The sequence below is a fragment of the Cryptotermes secundus genome, unplaced genomic scaffold (assembly GCF_002891405.2).
Source record: "Cryptotermes secundus unplaced genomic scaffold, Csec_1.0 scaffold364, whole genome shotgun sequence".
Classification (NCBI taxonomy): Eukaryota; Metazoa; Arthropoda; class Insecta; order Blattodea; family Kalotermitidae; genus Cryptotermes; species Cryptotermes secundus.
In genome coordinates this window covers 267,386-280,324 of record NW_019733841.1, presented here as the reverse complement: position 1 = coordinate 280,324, position 12,939 = coordinate 267,386, and the positions used below count along the sequence as shown (strand labels likewise).

At 41.7% G+C, this 12,939-nt stretch overlaps 1 protein-coding gene across 12 annotated transcripts in view; it reads right to left on the bottom strand.

Annotated features, from left to right (window-relative positions):
- Window positions 1–12,939, bottom strand: part of LOC111868237 (glutamate-gated chloride channel) — a 331,426-nt gene that overhangs the window by 311,368 nt on the left and 7,119 nt on the right. The window lies entirely within an intron of this gene.

Below are 12,939 nucleotides of genomic sequence, written 5' to 3'. Positions count from 1 at the left end.
TTTCGCCTCCATCTTCAGGGTTTAAAAATCAATAAGCGAATAACCAGCGTGAGCAGGTGGCTGCAGACTGTAGCCACCTGATCACGCTGGTTATTCGCGTATGGATTTTTAAACCTTGAAGATGGAGGCGAAACTTTCCTCCGAAACGTCGGTTTACATAATATCTACACGACACCATATCCCAAAAGACGGCATTCTTCATAGTCACCGCCGTGTAAACATCAAATCTTACTTTAAAATACTGTTCCGAAACAGTTAATTAAATTTCCGTAGAATAATATATACGTCGACGCCAAATATCAGAGGATTCTTTTTTTGTGTGTAAATCATACAAGGTTGTGTTTTAGCTACAGGCTACGTCAGTTCGCCTTTCATTCAACAACACAAATTAAAAATATCGTAATAGAACCACGCCTGATATGAACAGCTGAAACCATATAAATTACGCAAACAAATTTTGGTTTAAAAGCAGTAGAAACTTCAACTGAATGAACGAAAAGGAGAGAATAGATTACTAAGGTTGAGCGTGGGGTTTCCCCGTTTTTGCAGTGCTTTGTCGTGAGACCCGAATATCGACCCAAATTGCATGGAAACAATTTACATAAAGGAGTGCAGTCATTTCTTGATTTCCACGATTTAAATTTAACACATTCAAGAAATATATAGCACATCTTAATTGATCTTTCAATGATTTAATTCTCATTTAGGGTACGCAGTAGCGTAATTGGTTAAGGCATTATGGTATAAGCCAGAAGATCGAGAGTTCGATTCCCGATGAGGTCACTGAATTCTTCAATTGATCTAATACTTCCAGCAGCAATATGGCCCTGAGGTCGACTCAACCTCTAACAGAAATGAGTACCTGGAATCCTCCGGGGGTTTTGGGCGGCCGGCGCGTAAAGCTGAAAACCTCGCCGCCATCTGTGAGCCTATTGTTTAGAAAATGTGGGAACCTCGACGTCTCACAAACTTATAGGCCTCCTCGGCTTGTTACAGGGATAGATTTATCTCTAGCGTTTACCTTTTTTTTTAATTCTCACTTTAACGCACTTATATAAACAGAAACACACAACATGGCGGACGAGTGAGCGGTGTTGAAGATAATGGAAACTGCGCACAGGAATGGTATTAAATCTGAAATAAAATAGTCCTTGAAATAAAAAATTAGGCAACATTTTACTCGAATAAATATCTATAACACTGTGGGTTGGTTTATCTTTTACGGAAAATTAACTCTTTATGTACATGTTTTTAATTTACACGACGTTTTTCTGAAACACATTTACTGCATAAATCGAAGAGTGGTCGTGCATGGAGACAGAATATTGCAGAAGCGTTGGAAATATTTGCTTGACAGAAGAAACTGAGAAAGCCATTAGGATTTGAGGTTCTCGCAGCTGTGGTTATGAAGATTTCTGACTTCTGGAATGCATAACCGCGTAGTCCGTTGAAAATTAACTTACCTTCGGAGTTAATATGTCCCCTCCATCTTCAGGGTCGAAGTATAAGCCATCATGAAGCAGGTAGCAAGAAGATTTTCTCTTTTCTTGGCTTAATCTTCGACTTTCAAGATGGAGGCAATCTCTTCTTCCGAAACGTCAGTCAATTTCCCGTTTTTTATTTTCAAATATTTTATGTATCTTCTCCAGAAGTGAAATATCACGTTTTACAACCATACAAAAAATTAGTGTCAGCCTTATTGTTTTGTAAGTCCTCATATGCAAAATTATTAGCAATATTAAAGGTAAAAATTGTCCTTGTGCCTAATTAATTAAACACTACACCATGAAGACATAAGGTAGTGGAGGTACAGCTTCACCATTCTTTACTTCGGCACTAGATGGAGGTGAGTGGTCAGCTTCACCCCCCAGCCGCTTTACCCCCGGAAAAATGACCTCGGTACACACTGGATAGGAGGCGAGGCTGAATGGGTCCCCGGGCCGGTCTGAAAGCTGCGAAATAAGGAAAAGCTTGTCCCTGCTTTGAATTGAACCCCGATTGTCCAGCCCGTATCCCGTCGCTACACCGACTCAGCTATGCGTGAACATACCTGGGTACTTTTCTATTGATCATATTAAGGACCAGTTCTCATGACATTTCTTTATTTTTCTCAGTTAATCCTGTCGAACATCGGCAGAATATGGCATAAAAATAAAATTCTCTCCCACACCACTCAAAACCATTATCATACCCAAACACTTCCTGTAAGGAGTCAGATATGTAAAGCTGCCCTTGCGAACAACTCCAATACACATCTACTCAGTTGCAGCCTGTGCCGGTTATAACGAGCAGGTACGCATCACGCCTTTTCTTAGTATCGTCAGGAAAATTATCTTTATGTTATTCCCCTCCATATTCTATCACCGTGTCGGGTAAGTTCCTTATTGGTCGCGTCATAGCTCAAGCGGCTAGTCGATGGCTTCCCACCGCGGCGGCCCGGGTTCGATCCCGGGTCTGATCAAGTGGGTTTTGTGGTGGACAAAGTGGCGCTGGGACAGGTTTTCTCCGAGTACTTCGGTTTCCCCTGCCAATCTTCGTTCCAACAATTGCTCCACAATCACCCTCACCTATCATCTGGGGCTGGTACAATAGGCCAGAAGTGGCCGCAGTACAAGGGACTTACTCCCACCCCACTAGCAATAAATAAAAGCTCTTTATTGGCTGCTGAGAAGCCAATCATCCAGAGAAATTGCTGTACTGGATCAGGTGCGTACATACATTCTAATTCAAGAAATCCTAAGAAATATGTTATAGTGAAAACTGTTTACAGCAGCAACAGTTTGAGATCACTGGCCAGTACAAAGTAAAAAAAAAAAATCCTGACAGCATTCTCCTGCGAAAATCCATCCACTTTGTAAGACTCATGATCCTACAGAGAAAGAATTGTTGAGTGAAGATACCCATCTTCACTTCGCGTAGTATTTTCAAAAGTATATTTCCACAATGTATAATTAAAGAGCGAAGTTCTATATTGAAAGTGTATAACAACTTCTCAATGTTCCAAGACAATGTAAGTTAGCTGTATCCCCAGCACACTGTATATTGTCTAGCACTATCACAGGCATTTTGTTGAATTATGCCAGTCAGTTCTCTGCAGTACGGGCTATCAACACTGACACTGTGTCTGAACATCTCGTCTCTTTCCCTTCTTCCAGTGACCGTACAGATCGGTTGACCAATATAAATATGACGTAAATAAGTCCAGAGCTTTTAGAAGGCTGTACGTCCTTAAACATTATAATTAAATGAAAATATCACTGAAATAAACTGTAACTCAAGGGCGTTTTTCCTACGTTAATTCCAACGAACATTCCTTTCATGGTACAAAACATATCTCGCCAAACTTTGCAGATGCTGTCTTCAATAGCTGAGGTGCTCTGGTGTTTGAATCGTACACCCGTACACGTCACTCTGTGCATAACTCCACAAAAAAGAATTGTTGGGAGTAGTCTGACGATTTCGCAGACCAAGGTTTGGATTCTCACCTCTCCGCCTACTGCTCCAATCCGGCCACATTTTTTTTTTATTATTGCTACTGGGATGGGACTAAGTCCCTTGTACTGCGGCCACTTCTGGTCTATTGTACCAGCCCCAGATGATAGGTGAGGGTGATTGTGGAGCAATTGGTGGAATGAAGATTGGCAGGGGGAACCTAAGTACTCTGAGAAAACCTGCCCCAGCGCCACTTTATCCACCACAAATCCCACTTGATCAGACCCGGGATCGAACCCGGGCCACCGCGATGGGAAGCCAGCGACCAACCGCTTGAGCTATGGCGCGGCCCTAATCCGACCACTTGGTCTCCTTGGTCACCAAATTTGACACTCCTTACGTTTCTCTCATTGCGTAATGTCAAAGTGACGTATGGGGCACATGGCCAACTTTTATGATCCCAAACAGTGGAACTGTGTAACGGTGATAACAGCAATCCAGAGAGGCACTGGAATCGATTATCGGGTTTATCTGTTTCAACGCCAAAATGACGCGTTTGGAATTTAATTTTAAATATATTTAATTTGTGGTGTAGAAAGAAATTGAATCCATTTGGCACGCCTCCAGCATTGGGCGTCACATGTGGGGCAATCAGTGGAGTAAGAACCAGTAGGAAAACCCGAAGGGTCTGGAGGAAACATATTACAGTGCCACTTTGGACACCATAAATCCCACATGACTTGGCCTGTGATCTAAGTCGGACCACCACCTTGGGTATGGGCAATCGATCTGGCTCAGGATAGGGACCAGTGGAGGGCTCTTGTGAACACGGCAAGGAACCCGCGGGTTCCTTAAAATGTTGGGAAGTTCTTGAATAGCGGCACAAATTGTGGCTTCTCAAGAAGGGCTTAGCTCCACGAAGTTAGTTTCCTTCTTGGTTTGTCTGTTTGTTTGTTATATAAGGGGGCTATTTATTATTACATATGCGTGTTATCTGATTGCGGGTTCGTTATGTACTTCTCTCGCAGCAGTACATTCACGTGCTTACATTCGTGGCAGGTCTGTGGTCGAAACTGTTCGATATGAAGTATAAATATTTAACTTAATTTCCGTTTTCAACGACGGAATGAAAGAACTGAATGTACGACAGGGTTCAAATGAAAGCAAGCTGCGTCCGTGCGTGCGCATAGAACAAATCAAGAACCACTGGACGGATCTTCTGAAAACCGATAGTGGAGAATTTACAAGAATAAAATTATTCAGCAGATTAAAGTTTCGCTTTGTTCGGACAATTTTACTCATCACTTTACATGCAAACTCGAATTAATTTCTTCAAGTGTAACTCACGAAAATGTAATTGGGAGAAAACTATTTCTAACAATTTCCTTTTACAGGGTGTTAAGAATATTTGGGCCGAAGAGAGATGAAGTGACAGGAGGTTGAAGGAAACTGCATAGTGAGGAGCTTCATAACTTGTACTCTTCTCCAAGTATAATTAGAATGATCAACTCAAGGAGGATGAGATGTGCATGGCATGTAGCACGAATGGGGGAGACGAGGAATGCATATAGGCTATTGGGTGGGAAGCCAGAAGGAAAGAGACAACTAGGAAGACCAAGCCATAGGTGGGTGGACAATATTAAAATGGATCTGAGAGAGATAGGATGGGATGGTATGGATTGGATTGATCTGGCTCAGTATATGGTCCAACGGAGGGCTCTTGTGAACACGGTAATGAACCTTCAGTTTCCATAAAATGCTGGGAAATTCTTGAGTAGCTGCAGAATTGGCGGCTCCTCCAGAAGAGTAAGTATGTAACAATTTTTATATAAAAATGAAAGACACTTTTCATGTCCGATATAACTTACTGTTTCCATAAATCTTACTGTTTTAGAGATAACAGAACAACTTGACGCCTCCCGATTACATTCACAATTATGAAATAAGAATTCTTTACCGACTTTAATGGTGGGGACCAGTGGAGGGCTCTTGTGAACACGGTAATGAATCTTCAAGTTCCGTAAAATACTGGGAAGTTCTTAAGTAGCTGAGCGACTGGAGGCTTCTCAAGAAGGACTCCGTTCCGTAAACTTAGTCACCGACTTATGCCGCGTCATGGCTCAAGCGTTTACTAGCTGGCTTCCCACAGCAGCGGCCCGGGTTCGATTCCAGGTCTGGTCAAGTTGGATTTGTGGTGGACAAAGTGGCACTGGGGCGGGTTTTCTCCGAGTACTTCGGTTTCCCCTGCCAATCTTCATTCCACCAAATTCTTCATCATCATAATCACCCGGGGCAGGCTACAATAAGTGCCGAGTGGACCCAGTTGAACTCCACCTCCCACTAACCGAATTAAAGAAAAAATATTAATACATGGCTAACTGACTACATCAAACAGAAATCTTAAGAAGTTACCAGTCACTCAGGAGCGCTCAGGAGGTCTGTGACGTAAATTTTATGAAATAAATGTCCACTGCCGTGTTTGAAAAATAGCCGCTTCATCTTATTCTGAGAAAGCTGAATCCAGTCTACGCTCTCACACCCTGTTCATTCAAGATCCATTTTAATATTACCCACTGACTTAAGACTAAATTTTCAAATGGTATCCGCCTTATGGTATTTCAAACTAACATGGTGTATGCGTTACTGAAATCTCGTCTGTCTCAGGTGAACATCTCGATAAGTGTTGAAGTCTGTGGATTATGAAGTTTCTTATTATGACATTTCCTGCGTTCACCCGTTTCTGTTTTTCTCTTAGACCAAATTATTCCCCTTAACACCTTTTCTATAATATGAAAGACCAAATTATATAACCACATAAAACGGTGGGTAAAGTTAGTATTTGCCGGTCACGGTAGCCGAACGGTCTAAGGCATGCACTGTCTTCGCTCGCTTGGAAACCGGGATCGTGGGTTCGAATCCCACTCAGGGCATGGATGTTTAGTTTGTTTGTGTGTGTGTGTGTGCGTTTTTCTGTGTTTGTGTACAGGTAGAGGCCTTGCGACGAGCTGATCACCCGCCCAAGGAGTCCTACCGAATGTGTAAGATCTAGAAAAACCGAAGTGAACGGAGAAGTTCATGGAGGTAGGCCTAGGCCCACTGGGGCTGTAGTGCCAAGGAAAAAAAAGATATTATTGCATATTACGTTCACTGTTTCATTTTGCACCTAAAGGAATGAAGGAATAGGAGACTAGAAAAAGTGCATGAGGAACTTCATAGATATTATTCATCTCTGAATATAGTAAGGGTGGTCAAATTACGTAGGATTCGATTGGCTGAGCATGTAGAGAGATTAGAAATGCGTAAAACTAGAAACTCTGAAGGGAAGCGATCACTTGCGTGACATAGATATAGATGGGAGAATAGTTATGATTATCAGATATTTTACTCTAAACTGTGTTGAAAATGTAACAGTTCCTGAACAGGGTACATAGAAATCCAATTTTCAGAAAGTAACTGAAGTAGAATACAGTATTATTAAAAGGCCGCTGGTGTGATACTATCGTTTGGAGTGTTCATGCCCCAACAGGGGGTAGAACTGATGATATGAAGGACAGGTTCTACTGAAGAGACATAAGCCATGGTTCGATGAGGGATGCTAAGAATTATTAGACCAAAGGAAACAAGCCAAAATGCAGTGGTTACAGGATCCAAGCGAGTTAAATGGGGATAATCTGAACAACATAAGATGTGAAACCAGCAGGCATTTCAGGAATAAAAAGAGGGAATACCTGAAATATAAAATTGATGAGCTAGCAACGAACAGTAAGAACAAGAACCTCAGAGAACTGTATAGAGGGATAAATGACTTCGGCAAGGGTTAGCAGCCTAGCAGTAACTTAGTTGGCCAGTAAAGTATGAGAATGGTGATCTGCTTGCAGATTCCCACAACATTTTGAATATGTGGAAGAACTACTTATCTCAGTTATTGAATGTACATAGGGTCAGTGCTGTTAGGCAGACAGAAATCCATACAGCTGAGCTGTTAGTACCTGATCCTAGCCCTCTTGAGGTTGAGATTGCGACTGCAAAGTTGAAAAGGTATAAATCGCTCGGTAGTAATCAAATTCCGGCAGAACTTATTCAAGCAGGACGTGAAATATTGCGGCCTGAGGTCCATAAACTCGTTAATTCTCTTCGGAATAAGGAAATATTGCCTGATCAGACGAAAAAAAAATATTATTCTACCAATTCACAAAAAGAGTAATAAAACTGAGTGTAGTAATTACCGTAGGATATCGCTGTTATCAACTTCACACAAAATCCAATATTCTTCTCTCAAGGTTAAGTCAATATACGTGAAATTATTGTTGGTCGTCAGTGTCGATTTCGAAGTAACAGATCAACTACTGATCCGATCTTTTGCATTCGTCAGATAACGTGGGTGAGGGGGGGGATACAGAGAGACAGTACATCAGGTATTCATAGACTTCAAAATAGCCTATGATTCAGTTAGGAGGGAAGTATTTTTACAATATTCTAATAGAGCTTAGGATATCCATGAAGCTAGTTAGGCTGATTAAAATGTGTTTAAACGAAACGTATAGTGAAGTCCGTATAGGTAAACATTTGTCTGATAATTTTCCTATTCAGAATGGTCTAACACAAGGAGATGCTTTATCGACACTCCTTTTCAACTTTGCTTTAAAATATGGCATTAGGAAGGTCCAGGAAAGCCAAGAGGGACTGATATTAAACGGGACACATCAGCTGTTGGTCTACGCCGATGATGTGAATCTACTGGGTGATAATGTAGATACCATAAAGAAAAACACACAGACTTTAATTGACGCAAGTAAAGAGGTTGGTCTAGAAGTAAACACAGAGAAAACTAAGTATATGTTGAAAGCAGTCTTCTGGGATTTGGCACCGTGTATATGTGGTGTTAACCGACGTTTCGGAGGAACGTATCGCCTCCATCTTCAGGGTAAAAGAAAAAATATATAAGAAATCTGCAAGCAAAGAGACCGTGAGAACCGGTAAAAGCAGACTGCAGATGGAGGCGATACGTTCCTCCGAAACGTCGGTTAATACCACATATGCACGGTGCCAAATCCCAGAAGACTGCTTTCTTCATAGTCACCGCCGTGAAAGCCTCAAATCTTACATAAGTATACGTTGCTGTCTCGTCACCAAAATGCAGGGCAAAATCATGACATAAAGATAGGGAAAAGATATTTTGAAAATGTAGCACAGTTCAGATATTTGGGAACGCGTATAACCAATCAAAATCTGATACAGAAGGAAATTAAGAGGAGATTGAACTCGGGTAATGCTTGTTACCATTCAGTCCAGAACCTTCTGCCTTCTCGTCTGCTGTCCAGAAACATAAAAATTAGAATATACAAAACTATCATTTTGCCTGTGATTCTGCATGGGTGTGAAACTTGGTCTCTGACATTGAGGGAGGAACATAGGCTGAGGGTGTTTGAGAACAGGGTGCTGAGGAGAATACACGTATTTGGATCGAGGAGAGATGAAGTGACAGGAGGTTGAAGGAAACTACCTAATGAGGAGCTTCATAACCTGTACTCTTCTCAAGTATAATTAGAGTGATCAAGTCAAGAAGAATCAGATAAACAAGACATGTAGCTCGAAGGGGGAGAACAGGAATGCATATAGGACATTGGTGGGAAAGCCAGAAGGAAAGAGACCACTTGCAAGACCAAGACGTAGGTGGGTGGACAATATTAAAATGGATCTTAGAGAGATAGGATGGAATGTTACGTATTGGATTGATCTGGATCAGGATATGAACCAGTGGAGAGCTCGTGATCACGGTAATGAACCTTCGGGTTCCATAAAAATTATGGCAAGTTCTTTAGTAGCTGCATAATTGGCGGCTTCTCAAGAAGGGCTCAGCTCCGTGAATATGTGGGTAAACTGAAGTAAACAGATTTTTAAATAGAAGCACTAATTTAATTTACGTTTTTTAGTGCTGTTTCTTTTTCAAGGGCTTTTTGATCTGGAAAGGGGTGTACTTAGCGAAATGGATCCTTTAAATAAAGAACTAGTCTGTTCTTATTCTGGACCAATTAATGGAAATGAAATAACCGTGGCCCTGAGAGGAGACTCTGGATTGAAGAAGTAAAGAAAGGTAAATGGATCTTCATATTGTACCTGCCTATGCCACAGACTGATGGAGAATATTCCCGTAAGCTTGGTGAGGCAGATTGTCTGAACACTGTTATGTGTCATGAAGAGAAACAGACTTTATATATAAAAAAGTAAAGGTATCCCTGTAACAGACCGTGAAGGCCCATAGGGCTGTGAGACGTTGAGGCTCCCACATTATCTAGACAATCGGCTCATATACGGCAGTAAGACTGTCAGCACTCGCCGGCCGCCCTTTACCCCCAAGAAAATTCCTGGTACTAATTTCTGTTAGAGGCCGAGTCGACCCCAGGCCTATAGTGCGGCTGGAAGGATTAGGTCAACTGAAAAAAAATCCTATGAACTCATCGGGACTTGAACCCGCGACCTTCCATCTTGTAACATAGTGCCTCAACCAACTACGCTACCGCGTGCCCCCTACATATATATTTTACAAAATAAGCTACCTCAATAGTACCAACTCAAAACAGTACCCCTGTAAGTAACATCAGATACAGTTGATTCAATAAAAGCAAGCACCATTCCATGAAGATATGTGAGTGGTGGAAGTATAGCTCCGCCATTCTTGGCCTCGGCACTAAATGGAGGTGACTTGTCAGCTTCGAGTCCTCGCTGCTTTACCCCTAGGGAAACAGCGCTCGGTACCCTTTATGTTAGAGACTAGGTGGGTCCCTAATTCGGTCTGGATGTTACGAATAAGATAAACATCTTTTACCGTAGCCGGGAATCAAAGTCAGATTCCTCGACTGTCCAGCTGGAAGCCTAGTCGCTATACCGGCTCCCAACCCCCAGACCTTGCTGGTGTAGTTCAGGAAATAAACTTTCGAATCACAGTGGGGTCTGTCCCAAATTCAATTACTATAAAGCTGATTACAAAGTTAGGTACGCCATATAATCTCAGAACTATTTTAACCTAATTATATGAGACTAGTAACTTCATTATAATGCAACTCCTTTAATAGCCATTCCTGTTGTACGAAGAAAAGTTCATAATATATCTCCACAGTCCTCATAACTTAAAGTTACGTCCGGTAATCAACAGAATCGCCGATCTCAGTGGCCGCGCGGTCTAAGGCATGAACTGTCTTCGCTCGCTCGGGTGCGAATCCCTATCAGAGCATGGATGTTTGGTGTATGTGTATGCGTTTATTCTGTGTTTGTGTTGTCCTGTGTTTAGGTAGGGGCTTTGCGACGTGCTGATCCCTCGTCCAGGGAGTCCTGCGGTGAATGGACTGGAAGAGCCAATGGAAAAAAAAAAAAGTACAGAACTGACTCGTCCGGTAACTCACGAAGTATTTATTCAATCTGATGAGGTTAGCTGACTCACTGAGCAGCCTGAGTTCAGTTCCACCAGAAGACTAAATAAAATTTAAGGTTTGTAACCAACCCAAATTTGCACGCCATTGCGTTAAAAAGTCTCCCCAGTACACACGATCTAGCCCTCAAGGAAATATATCCAAATGTATAAACTGAGGCATTGAATGCCACATAAGGTAACAGTTCCGTGCTGTACGTTAATTATCCGACAAAAAATACTTCACATAAACTCTCATTACACTTCGTCAATTTTGTGTATGTACTTATTTTTGTGGATTAATATGTGTTTTCGAGTATTTAATTTTTGCTTATAGCCTCATATATCTGTGACTTCATGTAAAATGCACGTCCATGGTGTTCACAATAACTAAATCCGTGGCTTGAGTCCGCAAGCGAACTATACCGACCGAGCGACCGCCGCTTGTCAGAGAAGTTAGTGCCAAGTTTAGCGGATAGACGGTGTCGCGTGGTCAGCGCAATGAATCCCCACGGCCGTTAATCTCGGTTTTGTACACCGGATAGTGTTCAGAATATGGATCAAAATTATACTTGAACCAAATTTCATTAAAAAAAATGGCATTACCACACACACAGACTGAGATGAAGTCAGGACGCATCGCTGTGAGCGAACTTGACAGGACACATTGCCTAAAAGATCATAAATATATTCTATTCTGTAACAGGTTACTCCACTCATATCTGTCAATGCGTTACCAAACTTCGCGCTTTATTATGAACTTCTACCTAATACGACTTCCACCTATCCAGAATTTCTTAGATAATGGGCAATAAATAGACCAGTCTTCTCGAAGACGTGAAGCAAGTAACTGAATGAACATAAGAGTACAATGACACTAATGTTATCTAATACTGTTTATTGTACTACACAGGCCGTCAACAATGCAACAAATTGTTCCCCTTTCTTACATTTTCACTTGGCCGCACCATAGCTCAAGCGGTTAGTCGCTGGCTTCCCACCGCAGCGGCCCGGGTTCGATCCCAGGTCTGGTCAAGTGGGATTTGTGGTGGACAAGGTGGCGCTGGCGCATGTTTTCTCCGAGTATTTCGGTTTCCTCTGCCAATCTTCATTCCACCCACTGCTCCACAATCACCCTCATCTATCATCTGGGGCTGGTACAGTAGGCCAGAAGTGGCCGCAGTACAAGGGACTTAGTCCCACCCCACTAGCAACAAAAAAAAACCCTTGTTCCTTATTTTACAATGAAAGACACGCCCACGTGTGTGCTCTTATTTCTGTTTGCCTTCCCTAACAGCTTTCTGATCAATTGGCAGACCTTCACAGAACTCAGTACTAACAACATCCATCGAACGCCATCACATCTTCGTGCTTCCTAGTTCCATGCTAACAGTGCAACCAACCTAGCAGTCATAGATTTCCGATATAGAAAATAATGTGAAGCTCGTGTTATGCTCTCCTAGACTTTAAAATAAAAGCGTCTAGACAAGCGAAAACTATGAATGTAATACATTTATATGTGGTAGGGTCACAGCAACAATCACTGAAAACAAACAGAGTTTTTTATGAAATATGAACTTAAATACGTTAAAAATTTTGCATGAAATAACAATTTCATCTGATAACAATTGTGAAAAACGCCATAGCGTAAAAATTTTGAGGTTAAGCTGAAAAGAAAACTTGAATGAAATTAAAATCTTCTTAGTGAAAATTATGTCGCAAAAAAGGATTACCAACTTAGTAGATGTTATTTATTCTGCGTGTCTTTAGAGACGGAAATATTTACAGGAAAATAATAGTTATTTATTACTTCATAACTTCCTGTTTGAGACACAAAAGTACGAGAATCATTCGCCATCGAAACAGAATTGTGAGCCAGCATGGATTCTTCGGGAAATACCTCACTTCACGTAGGGCATTGATATCTACCATTCCTGTAAAAAAAAACCAAACAAAAAAAACGCGGTTTTAGTCCGCAAGCGAACTATACTGACCGAGCGACTGCCGCTTCTTGGCGAAGTCGGTGCCAACTTTAGCGGATAGAGCAGGGGTCTCCAAACTTTTCGAACCGCGGGCCGCATTAGGTAATTCACACTTTCAAC